The 11,705-nt window shown below is 37.4% G+C and overlaps 1 protein-coding gene across 1 annotated transcript in view; it reads left to right on the forward strand.

Moving 5' to 3' along the window:
* Nucleotides 1–770: 770 nt before the first annotated feature.
* The window catches only part of LOC116727231 (leucine zipper putative tumor suppressor 2 homolog), a 28,418-nt gene continuing 17,483 nt past the window's right edge, over nucleotides 771–11,705 (forward strand). The window contains exon 1 of the mRNA XM_032574539.1: nucleotides 771–973. The gene's annotated coding sequence lies outside the window, so the exon portion shown is untranslated. The remainder of the gene's footprint in view (nucleotides 974–11,705) is intronic.

The following is an 11,705-nucleotide window of genomic DNA, read 5'->3' on the forward strand; positions in this document are numbered from 1 at the left end:
ATATTCCAGAAAGCATTGATGATCAAAAAAGGTTTAGACTTTAAGGTTAGAAAATAGTTTGAATTAACCAAGATTCATTGCTGAACTGTACGTAAAATGTTGAACACTAAATGTGCATCTAATTTTTTTCATACAACATCAGCGTATTGAACTCTTACGTCGTAAGCCATTAATCCTGCAAATTTCAATATTCAATTGTGATATGTACTAATAAACCAAGTGAATAACTGTGAAATGATAGGAAAATAATACATACTTTCAACATTTTTAGGTGAAGTTGAAATCCCGGTTAGATCAGTATCTGCAGCTTTAAACAGCTCCAAGAGTACTGTCAAATCCGCCTCCTGATCATTTGTAATGTGACATAGCCCTTTGCCTAAACAGACTTGTTGGACACACAACAAACTTGTTGAAGAACGATCTTTGGTCAGGCGAGACCAAAATTAGCGTATCAATTTTGTTTTTACTCTGTTTTGTATTTGCATTTCAAACAGTATACTATAGCATTCATTTTCATGTAATCATTGGCCTATTGGACAGAATTAATTCAAACCACATAGAATGATCTCGTACAGCAAACTTTGTACTAATTTGTATTGATCTATTACGTAAAATGATGCTGAAATACATTAAAATTTGCTGTAAATCCTTGCAAAGTGTTAACTTAATCAGAACACAATTTACAGGGACTTTTATTTTGAAAGTTTCAACCGGCTGTAGCTGCTAGTTTTTCGAGCTAGCTTACTCCCGCTGTCTAAAACTCGTGTGGTTTCTGTCCAACCCAGCAAACGCGCTTCACGCGAAAGAAGGAGACACCTCAGAGCTGCAGGGAGGACATTTAACATTTTGTTTGATCAACACTTGCCTTGACTTTGTTCCGTGTTTGTGGATGAGGCGCTTAGAAAGGAAGAAAATCAACGTCGCATGCAGGTTTTCCTCAAAACAGTTTTTGACTATCGGAAACACTCTCTTGGTATGTTTTTATCGAGTTTTATTTTATTTTATCTTTAACTGTTTACAAATGATTATGCTGTAAATATGTAAAAGCTTTGTTTGTGTAAGTTGTTAATGACTGAATTGTTGTTCGGAGGGGTTTACTGTACTGTAGTTTTTAATTACCTGTGGACAGGTGTAAAGGTTAGCTCCACATGGTGCAGTTTGTTTGATTAATCGGACATGAAATAGTACAAGTAAGAACTTATTGTTTTTAAAGTCCTGCTTAAAGCCAACACCACTTTTCTGACGTGTTACAGATAGTTGTTCTTTTTGCTTTTTAGTATTTTTAAAAAAATAATCTATGTATGAATCAGGCATGACAGGTTGGGTGGATGCAGACAAAACAAAGAAGCTCCTGTCGAGTAATCGCACTAGTTTCCTGCTCAGATTATAGTTTCAGTCCAGGACTCTGCTTCATCAATGATCCTTATCAGGAACGTCCAACAGTAACCTTTATCATCTCCAAATAAATCTAATTTCATTTATCTTATATCTTCAGAAACAAATAGACCTAGACAGTTTCTGCTGAGTCACACTCTACTGGATGCCTACAAAACTTAGATTGTACAATGCATTTAGTTTGTGCATTGAAGGCACATACAGTGTCTTGTGCAGTATATTTACCCTTTAAATGTTGTTTTTTTACATTTTGTCACATATCAACATTCTTTGATGCATTTTATTGAGATTTTATGTGATAGATCACTGCAAAGTAGAACTAGTACCTGTGAGGAAAACAGGGTAGTTCTCAAAATTTTTAAATCTGGAAGTGCAGAGTGCATTTGTATTCAAAACAGTGTATTTTGATTTCATTTGACCTGAGCATGTTTTTCCATTTTTGTGGTTGTTGTTATATCCACTACCTGAAACTGCAAAAAAGCCTTAAATACGTCAAGTATACATGAATAGCAAATACCACTCTATTCAATTCACATAAAATCTTAATGCAAATGTGAAGTAAAGCTTAAAAAAAGTAGGACAAACTATTAAGAAAGCAATCAAAGAGATGAGGAGATTGTGGAATTGGCACTACTGTTGTCATTGGATAATTAACTAATATCTCCATTCATGATTTCTAAGTAAGCCTTGTTGTAAGTCATGTAACAGACATGAAATACACATAATACATTGATTTTATAGTGTTTTGCAAAGCGTCAATTTCAGAAAAGTAAAAGCAGAGTGTGGAGAAACTTAATTTAGACAAAATTGACCATATTTCATAGGGCAGACAATCTGATGTAGTGTAGTGAGTGACGAGTTTCAACCATCTGAGTGAGGAAAATCTCTCCTCTCTACCAGATCTGCAAACATGATGTATATATGACTCACCTGAAATGTCTCCACCTCCAGATCCATAGAGCCTCAGAGGAATAAACAACTTTGTAGAATTTCAGCTATTAGCTGCATAGATCCTTTTTAAAAAAAAAAAAAAACTTTTGTCAAGATAAGCATCGACTGTATGAAAACTTAAAACGCTCTCTATTACATCAAAGCAGAGGTTGCCCAATACTATTTTGCTTATTCGGACTAACTTGCCCTCTAGGTACAACAATAGCCTGAGAATTCCTAAAATAAATGGCATTCCCCTTGCAATGCAGTGCACAGCCACTCCTTACATGATACAGATGCGCAGCATTACTACTATGACAAGCCTGGAGAGAGAAATCCAGGAAACACAAACACAGCTCTGGGTTTTCCAAAATCTGAACTCGATAACAGCGTTTGTCATGCACAAGTGCGCAGCAGCACTAGTGGAGTGTTTACAAGAGAAAAAATCCCCAGGAGTGCTCATTTGCTGTAAGTAACGAGATTTAAAAAAGCATCTAGGCTATTTTTGTAAGCAGCTGCCTCATCTGTAAACTATTGCCAAATAGTTGGAACAAGATAAGAACATCGAAAGACGAACAAACAAAGTGAGCAAGGAGAGCTCGACACTCCTACACTGTAGGATGTTGGATTTCCATTTCTGCACCTTAAGCACAGAACAAGGCCAGATTCTTAGGTGAACTGTTTTCCTTAAGGAGGTGGGATGTTTGTGTTTATGCGTTCATCAATTCTTTCTGCTTTTTTTCTCTTCCCCCCGTACTGTCGTTTTAGTTAGCATATCAGTCTCAAAACTCTATACAAGTCAAGATGTGCTCTCTGTTTGCTGTAAAATTGTATTTTAATCTGTTGTAGCTTTTCTTTTAAGTTAAAGACATTTTGACTTGTTGCGTGGCTTTCTCCTCTTTTTTTTTGAAAACAGCTGATTTTAGATCCAAGTTATGTCGTTTCTTTCTTTTAAGTTTAAAACACTTCATTCACCTCAGGTTATGGAGTCTCCTTCTGTTTTGCTGCTCTGAATTTTGTCCTTGACTTGATTAAACTCAGGGTCAAGTTCCTCTGTCCTTTATGTTATGCTGTACAAACTTTTCTCTTGAACAAATAAAAAGAGCTAAACTTTAGGAGACAAGTCAACAATAGGAACACAGCGAGAGCTGTCAGGCGACTTGAAAGCTGTGTTTTAGTTTTCCTGAGGGACCATCACATCAAGAGCAGTGCTGTTTGAGGATTTACAGGCTTCCTTTGTTTAGGCTGTCCTTCATTGTGTGGAAATTACTCTGCTGTAGATGGCTGGTAGCTGTAATTGGTGATTTCCCACACCACGGTAGTTTCGACTGCAACACTGACTCATTTTGGTTTTCCCAAATAAGAAAATGTAGGACAAGTTTCAAGCCTACATGTTTTGTATTCCTAAAGGGTATTTCATCATCTTGCATCTCATTAACAGCAGTGTTTAGGTTCAGAGGTTGTGATTGCTCATATTTATTCCATGTTCAAAATCGGAAAAAAAATTGCAGAAAATTGAGCACAAGGCAGCTAAGAGCAGAGTAGGAAGTTGCAAAGGAGTGATAACTAAGACTTCAAACACTGGGATCTGCCATAACGTGAACATTTCTGTCAATACTTGGTAGGAAGTTAGAAGTTTCTGCTCCGGTTCTGACCAGCATTTTCACTCTGATTCTCCCAGGTGTCAGCCCTCTCATTTCTTTTCTCCCAACAATTGTGTCACCGTGATGCTCTACATTAGTTTTATCCTGGAAGCAGAACCTATCTTACTTTTTGACTGTGTCCATAACCTTGACATTTACTAAAAGAAAGCACTTTTTGATAAAAATCCGCATTGCACTCTAAACCGAGTCAACCAAGGTGGCTGAAATGCTGCTGCTTCTAGTTTTTAATTTGTCTTAAGAGTCTGATTTAAAAATGGATGAAGCAATGATTTATTGAAATTGTCAGTAATAAAATCCTCTTTCCTGTATGTGAGCTGCTGGAGTACTTCAGGAAGGCAGCAAGCCTTTCTTTTTAAATGTGGCTGTAATTAGAGGGGCAAAAATTGTTCCTCTTCTCATGTCAGTCCATTTCAGCCACAAAGAAATCTGAATTGACTACAAGTGTAGAAAGCTCAGAACATAAACATAAACCGCATAGATCAGCTTTCTGAGAAACATTGAGTTGATTTTGAGAAAATAAAAGTTTTTTTTTTTTTTATGAATAGTGTCAGTAACTAAGTACTGTTTAAATACGTTCCCTTCTTGGTGAGACAAACATTAACTTTACTGTGAATGTTTAACTTGTATTCTATTGCGGGTTTAATAAAACATAAAGGACCACTCTGAAATCAGTATTCTTGACATTCCAGTTTTATCCAGGCAAACACCCTTTGTGTGCTGGAATGATGCCACACTTCTTGTCGCCCTCACAGCGGTGAATCAAAGCCGTTCGAAAGACTGGAGTCGGTGTTTGCATAACTTTGTCTCTGCATTTATGCAAGTCTTGTAATGATGGATTATGAGACTTTAAAAAAGTGAAAAGGGGAACCTGAACCTTTACATCTTGAAAGTAGCTCAGCCAACCAGCTGATATGTCCCTGAATTTATTTGAAATCTAAGACTCTGAACTTTTTGTCTTGTATCACAGTTTCTGATACCCAGATGTTTCAGCTAATTTGTATGTAAAGTATTTATAAAAGCTTTAACAGTTAATTTTAGCCCTGAGATAAACTATTTCAATATTCTTGCAATGATAAAAGATGCCACTTTATAGTGACCGCGCACTCAGGTTTAAGAATATATCTTTCATCCATTGGCAGTCAGGATTTAAAAGGTTTTCCTCTTTATCGAGGCATAAAGGTTGTGACCTCTCCACATTTGGGTTGGCATTCTTATCCGGCTCTGATTTTTTTTTTTTTTTTTATATATCCACAGCTGGACTGCACAGCTGTTTGTGCCACGTTACAGAATATTTCATGGCCTTAAAATCCTGAGTCTAGGAACAAGTTGCATGTTTTGGTTTCAGAGTACTTCAGTAATTTCCCTACAGGTTAAGGAACACGTGTTTTAATTTCTTTTTATTTGCTTCAGGTGACCAGCATAGAAACCATTGTATATTTCACATCTTTTCCCAGTGCTTTTTTAAAGGAGAACACCTTAATTGCAATTGCATTATATTGCTATGCTTCAGAAATATTACCGTAAATAATGACATATTATTAAGACTTTAAAACTTACGTGCTTGCTGTGGAGTTAATTCATCCATTTTATTCAGGCGTTTTTGAGTTTCAGCTTAATTTTTTGTTTTTCATAATTTCTCACTCTAAACAAGATTAAGAAATCATCAGGTTTTTCACCTCAACCCCTCCCACCCCCAAAATCACTGAGGCTGGTTCTGTTTGGGTCTTCTTGCAACACGTCATTAATCTGACATGTTTTTTTTTTTGTAAAGTGCCCTTGGGATGAGCTTTGTGACTTGGTGCTAAATAAATAAACGAACTTACACGCACATGCACGCAAAAAAAAATCTGCTGAGCTATAGAAATACTCACTTATGTTAGACAAACATGTCATCATTTCAAGTAATAGAAAACTTTTCCAGAACCTTAAAAATACTGTGCGATATTATAACTTTAAAAGAAAATATACTTATAAAGATAGATCATTGAGAGTAATTATAAGCGGGTGTACCTGTGCCGCCACTCCATACTCAATCACTGCTCCACCTCTATAGCCCCATTCATTTTCTTAATTACTCCCAAATGTTTCCTCCCCTTCTCCCTCTGACTCGACCCTTCCTCCCAGTGCGTCTTTTCCTGCAGTCACTTTGTGAATGAGTCTCACAGAGCTGCTGCAGTCATGATTAGATTACAGTTTTGTAAACAGCTCAGATAAGACGCCCGGCTGCTGTGGTCACAGCGAAGTAAGCGTGACAGAAATCAGCTATAGTTTGGACAAAGTGTCCTTGGAGGAAGCTAACTCTGATGTAATGTTGTCAAAAATGTATCTTATACGGGAGATAACCTTGTCATTTACCTTAAACCTAGATCAGTAGCTTCTGTTTCAGTTACATACTTAAAATATAATATACAGTGTTTTGGAAAAATATCCAAACTTCCTCGTTTTCATTTTAACCACAAACGTCAACATTTTTTGGGGGGGGGGATTTTGTTATAGACCTAAGCAAAGTGGAAAATAGTTTTGAAGTGGTAGGAAGGAATAAACGGTGTTCATATATTTGTTTCTTTTTCTTTTTTTTTGTTCTTGTTTGTTTTTTGCAAACTGCAAAATTGTGGATTACCTCTGACTCTGAACACAGTTGCTTGCAGTGAGTTTTAGATTTTTACTTGTACAGTTTTGTGTTGTTCAATCCTAAAAACCTTTAAATCACAATGACGTTTCTTATTATGGTGTAATATTTGGGGAACTTCAAGAGTTATGAATATTTTTTTTTCAAGCAGATGTAGGCTCATACTCTAGTTTCACAGATTTTTATTGGAATATGTTTTTATCATAGTGACATTAGCTTTCGTGTCATTGCTTCCTGTAGATGTCTATTTTTTTTAATTTTTTTTTCATTTTCTTAAAGCCCAACCGGTTTTTCAGTTGGTTGGATTTAATTAGCTCAGTCTTCGGGGTTTGTAAGAAGATTTAGTCCCAGTATTGTTACACTTGGAACTGTGCCCGCATTTGAGATCACACCGATCTGTTAGAATCGTCAGGAAGATATTCCACTCAGTTTGTTGCATCATCTGTTTTTAATCGTGGATGATTATGTGCTCTGAAAAAAAAAGAAAGGAAAAAGAAAAGCATAAACAACAAGACCTTTTCCCAGGAGCAGCTGTGATTAGAGGTGTAGTTAGTGTGATCATGACTTTCACAGCTGCTGCAGGGAGAGGCCCATATGTGCTCTTGTGCGGTACAATATCTCACTTCCAGTTCTGTGTTGTTTATCCTGTTTTTTTTTTTTTCTCACATTTTTGCTCATCAATCCTTGCCATCAGTGTCATCGCTTATTTACTCTTCAGATGTGTCAGCTGCTTGGCATCCTTCTGTAATCCATCTGTAGCCTCTGGCTACAGCAAAGCCCACAATGTTTCTCATTAAGGCCAGGAACATGAGAATTGGCAAACAAAACAAATCGCCAATTTAAAAATGAAAGGAAATTTTAGTTTTTGTTCATGCGTTTAGTTCTTTTATAGTGATAATTTTTATTGTAACATTACATAAATTGAAGTAAATGTACACCAATAAAACAAATTTATATTGGAGTTGGCAAAAAAATAAATAAAAATAAAGATCCTATCAGTTCATCTCCAGGGTTTTTTTTTTTGTTGTTGTTGTTGTTGTTGTTGCAGTGGGAAGCCCACTCCACAACTCGCAGACCTAATTAATTCCCAAGTTGTATTACAATGTTAGTATTGTTTAATGTTCTGGCTCATCACTTTAAAAATATTACTTGTTTTGCTAGAACCTGACTGAGTACAGAACCGTTGTGCATTTCATTATGGTTTCAGGGTCTCTTTCGACTTGACGTGGGCTGGTAAAATTACAACAAAGTGGTATTTAAACACAAAAAAGTTAAACGTGAGCAAATTAATCTTTTAATTAAAAAAATATGTTGCTGCTAAACGTATAAATATTAAATGTTGATAGTGTTTAGTATATGTAGAGTTGAGCAAAAATATCAAAATCTAGTCAATTTATTAGTAAATTTCAAGACAATTTGCTTAGTGTAAAATATTAATCTGCTGGGACACAACCTGTCTTTAGTTGCTTAACAGAGAATGGCTATTTTTACTTTTTAAACACCTTTCTTTTAATTAAAGGGTTATATTTAGATTTTTATATTCTCACCAGGATCTTCAGTAAAAATCTTCCCAAACTCTCACATTTCTTGTTGGTGAGGGAAAAGAAGCTTTCCTTAGGCCAGCTGGCCAGCAGTGCAGCAACAGGTGGGAGGGAGGCTGTTTCATGCAGGATCGCTGCTCTGTTCCCTTTAACCATTCACTCTTCATTTTCTAGGAATTATTAGCAATTTCAGTAGCATTTTAAAACCTTGATGTATTTTGATACTGGTAATACGGCCTTTGCTTATCGTCATTTCTGTGGGATTCACTTCTACTTGTTTTAATTTTTTCACACTCAGCAAAGTTGTATTCTTAATCTATCACCCATCTTCACTGTGTTTTTCAGCTGGCTTTATGTTGCTTAAAAATTAAACGCTTCAAAAATTCTGCTCATGTGTTATGTACCAACATCTTGTTAATGTAGTTTTCTCGTAACTGGGCGAAACGGGGTGTTCAACTGGACTTTCATTATATAAGTGGGACGAGTCCTCCCTGAGGTTGGTTGTTTTGGATATTTTTAAATACATTTCTCCTCCGTGTCACTATGATTTCTGGCCTGATTATTCTCCAGCTGAGAGAACACATGATGGCAGCATCCAGCTCCACTTTATTTAACACGTGTACTGCTACTTCAAAACATGGGGGAGGGGGAACAAAATTAAACATAACAATATATCGGCACATATCAACAGATTCACACCTCCACTGTACTGTAAGTGAATGTATTTTATTTGTTTTTTTTGAATGGAGAGGCTGGCCAGTAGGTGGGTGGATGAGCGAGTGAAAGGTGAAGGGGTGGTTTGGAGGTGCGAATCATAAGCCACGTGGGTGGTGGGAAGCACGGTTAGCTGCGTCACGGTGTTATATAAGAACCTACGTAGGCAGAGGGGATGTGGATCTGAAGTAATGAGCGTGGGGAGCCGTTGGTCCTATCTGGGAGCACTGATGGAATGAGAGATGGTTATTGTTTGAGCTGTCAGCAGTCCATCCATGTGTTCCTAGCAGGCTAATCAAAGTTGCTTCGACGGCTGTTTTCCAGAATGTAGTTGGTGCGTTAGAGTGATTAGCAATCATGTGATTAAATTTTTTATGTATAATAAAAAGCTGAATGGGAAATTTAATCTCCGTTTTACCATATTATTATACCTTATTATAAAGGTATGGTGAGAAAAAAAAAAAAGCACCACCTAATGGTCAGCCTGAACTATAGGAGCGGTTTTCCCTCATTGGTTTTCTGAGATGTCGGAGGATGTTTGAGGTTTGGCTTGAGTGATTCTAAATGAGGATGTCTGCGGAAAATACAAGGATTTTGAGCCGTTTAAGATGGAATGTAATGTTTTCCATGTGGGCTGTCAGGCATGCTGGTTTTCCCTGTGGACTGACTTCCCACCCTCTGCCCAGTTTATCCTCTTTCAAATAAATATTTGTGTTGTAGCAGGATTTCTGAGTGCATGTTACACTGTTGCCATGTTCTTTGCCACACTTAAACCCAAGCTAGTGTGTAAATATCAAGCATGCTGTCAATGCCGTCCTTCTTGCTCCACCACTTCCCCTTCCTGGCTTCTATCCGGATGTGATAGTCCCATGTATTCACATTGAGTTTGCTAACTTGACTGGAACCATTGTCACTTGGTTGAACTGTAGAAGAGCAATAAACTTTAGTGCTCCAAGCTTGGATAGGAGATGAAGTCAGAAATCGCCCTATTCCAGAGGGCATATGTCCTCATTTTTAACTTTTTTATTTCCTCTTTTTTTCCCCCCCATTGTTTTTTCAGACCGTTATTCACAATATTTTACCAAGGCTGTTTTGTGCAGACAGCTGAACTTTAGCATCGATAAATATTACACTTGTTGCCCAAGATGAAAATCATGATTGTAAAGTCTCAGTGATTAGAAGGAAGGTGGTAGAAAAATTGTCTGAGTAGTGACTTGGAGACCTAGCAAGCCAAGCACCCTATTCAGGGATTTAAGAGTTATGTGATCAGCCTAGTCTGCTTGTAATTCTCCACAGTGTGGTAAATGACAATTTGTGACAAATTGCAGTTTACATAAAATCCTCTCGGCATTGAGTTAGATGATGCGACTTGCTTCTTTTGTTCTTTCCAACGCTGATGGGCATGGGCATGGGCACATGTTTCTCCCAAATGTCCAGAATAGCACTCTTTATCTAGAAACATTAAGTAGTGAATGGAAGCAGCTGAAAGTCTTGCTTCTCGCCACGTAACCATTGTGTTTTACTCGAGGGTCCAGCTGCACAAAAGATATCACTTTTACGTTTCATAAATGAAAATTCTTACTTGAAAAAGGCAGGAAGTATTTATTCAGGTTATGTTCAACACCAAAATTAACCAGAAAGGCAAAAAACAGAAATGTTTGATGGAGCAAATAATTTTTACAACACTTTTAGGCCAGAAATTAGTATTCAAGTTTTCTGCTTTTTTGTTTTGTCATTTACAGTTCTTTGGTAGAGTGCGCATGCTGGAGCACTGGTAAACCTTTTGCCTCCAGATTAAGCTCTAATCTGTGTCCCATTTCCCTCGGTCTGCCCTCTTTGGATGAGCAGAGACAGGTTTTAGACCAAATTCTGTCCTTTATCCTGATCTCTTACAAGCTTTTGATTTAGGGCTTAATTGTTGAAAGTCTTCTTGCCACAGTGGTAAACTGCTGTTTTTCATTCATTTGGTGGCAACTTGACTTTTTTTTTACTTGAGCGGGACACTGAAAGGAGATTCTGATTCTCAATAAGATGAGCCTCCGTTCATAACAGAAGTTAGAAGCTGTGCTCAATGAAATTGAAGGGCAATGTAGTGAGAAGTGTTGAGGTGCGTTTATCTACTAAAGTACAGCATGCCCTCACTTTTAAATTATGTTCCTAGCTAAAGTTGAATCTCCTTTTTGATTAAAACTTCAGGTTTATGACGTTAAACAATTTTTAAAGCTCCCGTTTCAAGTAAACTTTCTGCCACAAGTCCCTCTTTCTCTGCTGTTAGGCCTCTCATTTGAATAAGGATTATCCCAGTCTGTTCAGAAAAGCAGGTGAGGGGTGTGACCCTCTTAGAGGAAACACCTGTTTCTCCTATGTAAAGCAGTTTGTCAACATTTAAAACAAACGCTTCAGGGCATTACTTTTCAGGGCGCCGAGTTCATTCTGCCGCTCAGCCCTCTTAGGCAACATTTAGAAAGACGCCCTAAAGCCTTTCTTTCTGTTGAACCACATTACATGTGGGCAGCCACGCTGTCCTCAGCACTTCCATCTGCCTCTTAACGTACATTTGTAGTGCGTCAGCCACAGATGGAGGAGCTGATGGTCTTAAGTTACACTAACCCTGTTGGCAGTTGGTAATGTTAGTTTTAGCAAACATCCCCTGATCCTGCTGATAAACAGAATACACACTGACCAGATGCTACCTTCCTCATTCTGTTTCACACCTCTGACAGCAGTTTCCTTTTTTAATCCAAAACAACGGAATAGGGATTAAAACACATTTATGCTTTTTGAGTGGTATTACAGCAATGTAAGGTTTTATTTTTGGTTTATAGCAAACTA

The sequence above is a fragment of the Xiphophorus hellerii genome, chromosome 10 (assembly GCF_003331165.1).
Source record: "Xiphophorus hellerii strain 12219 chromosome 10, Xiphophorus_hellerii-4.1, whole genome shotgun sequence".
In the NCBI taxonomy this organism is placed as follows: Eukaryota; Metazoa; Chordata; class Actinopteri; order Cyprinodontiformes; family Poeciliidae; genus Xiphophorus; species Xiphophorus hellerii.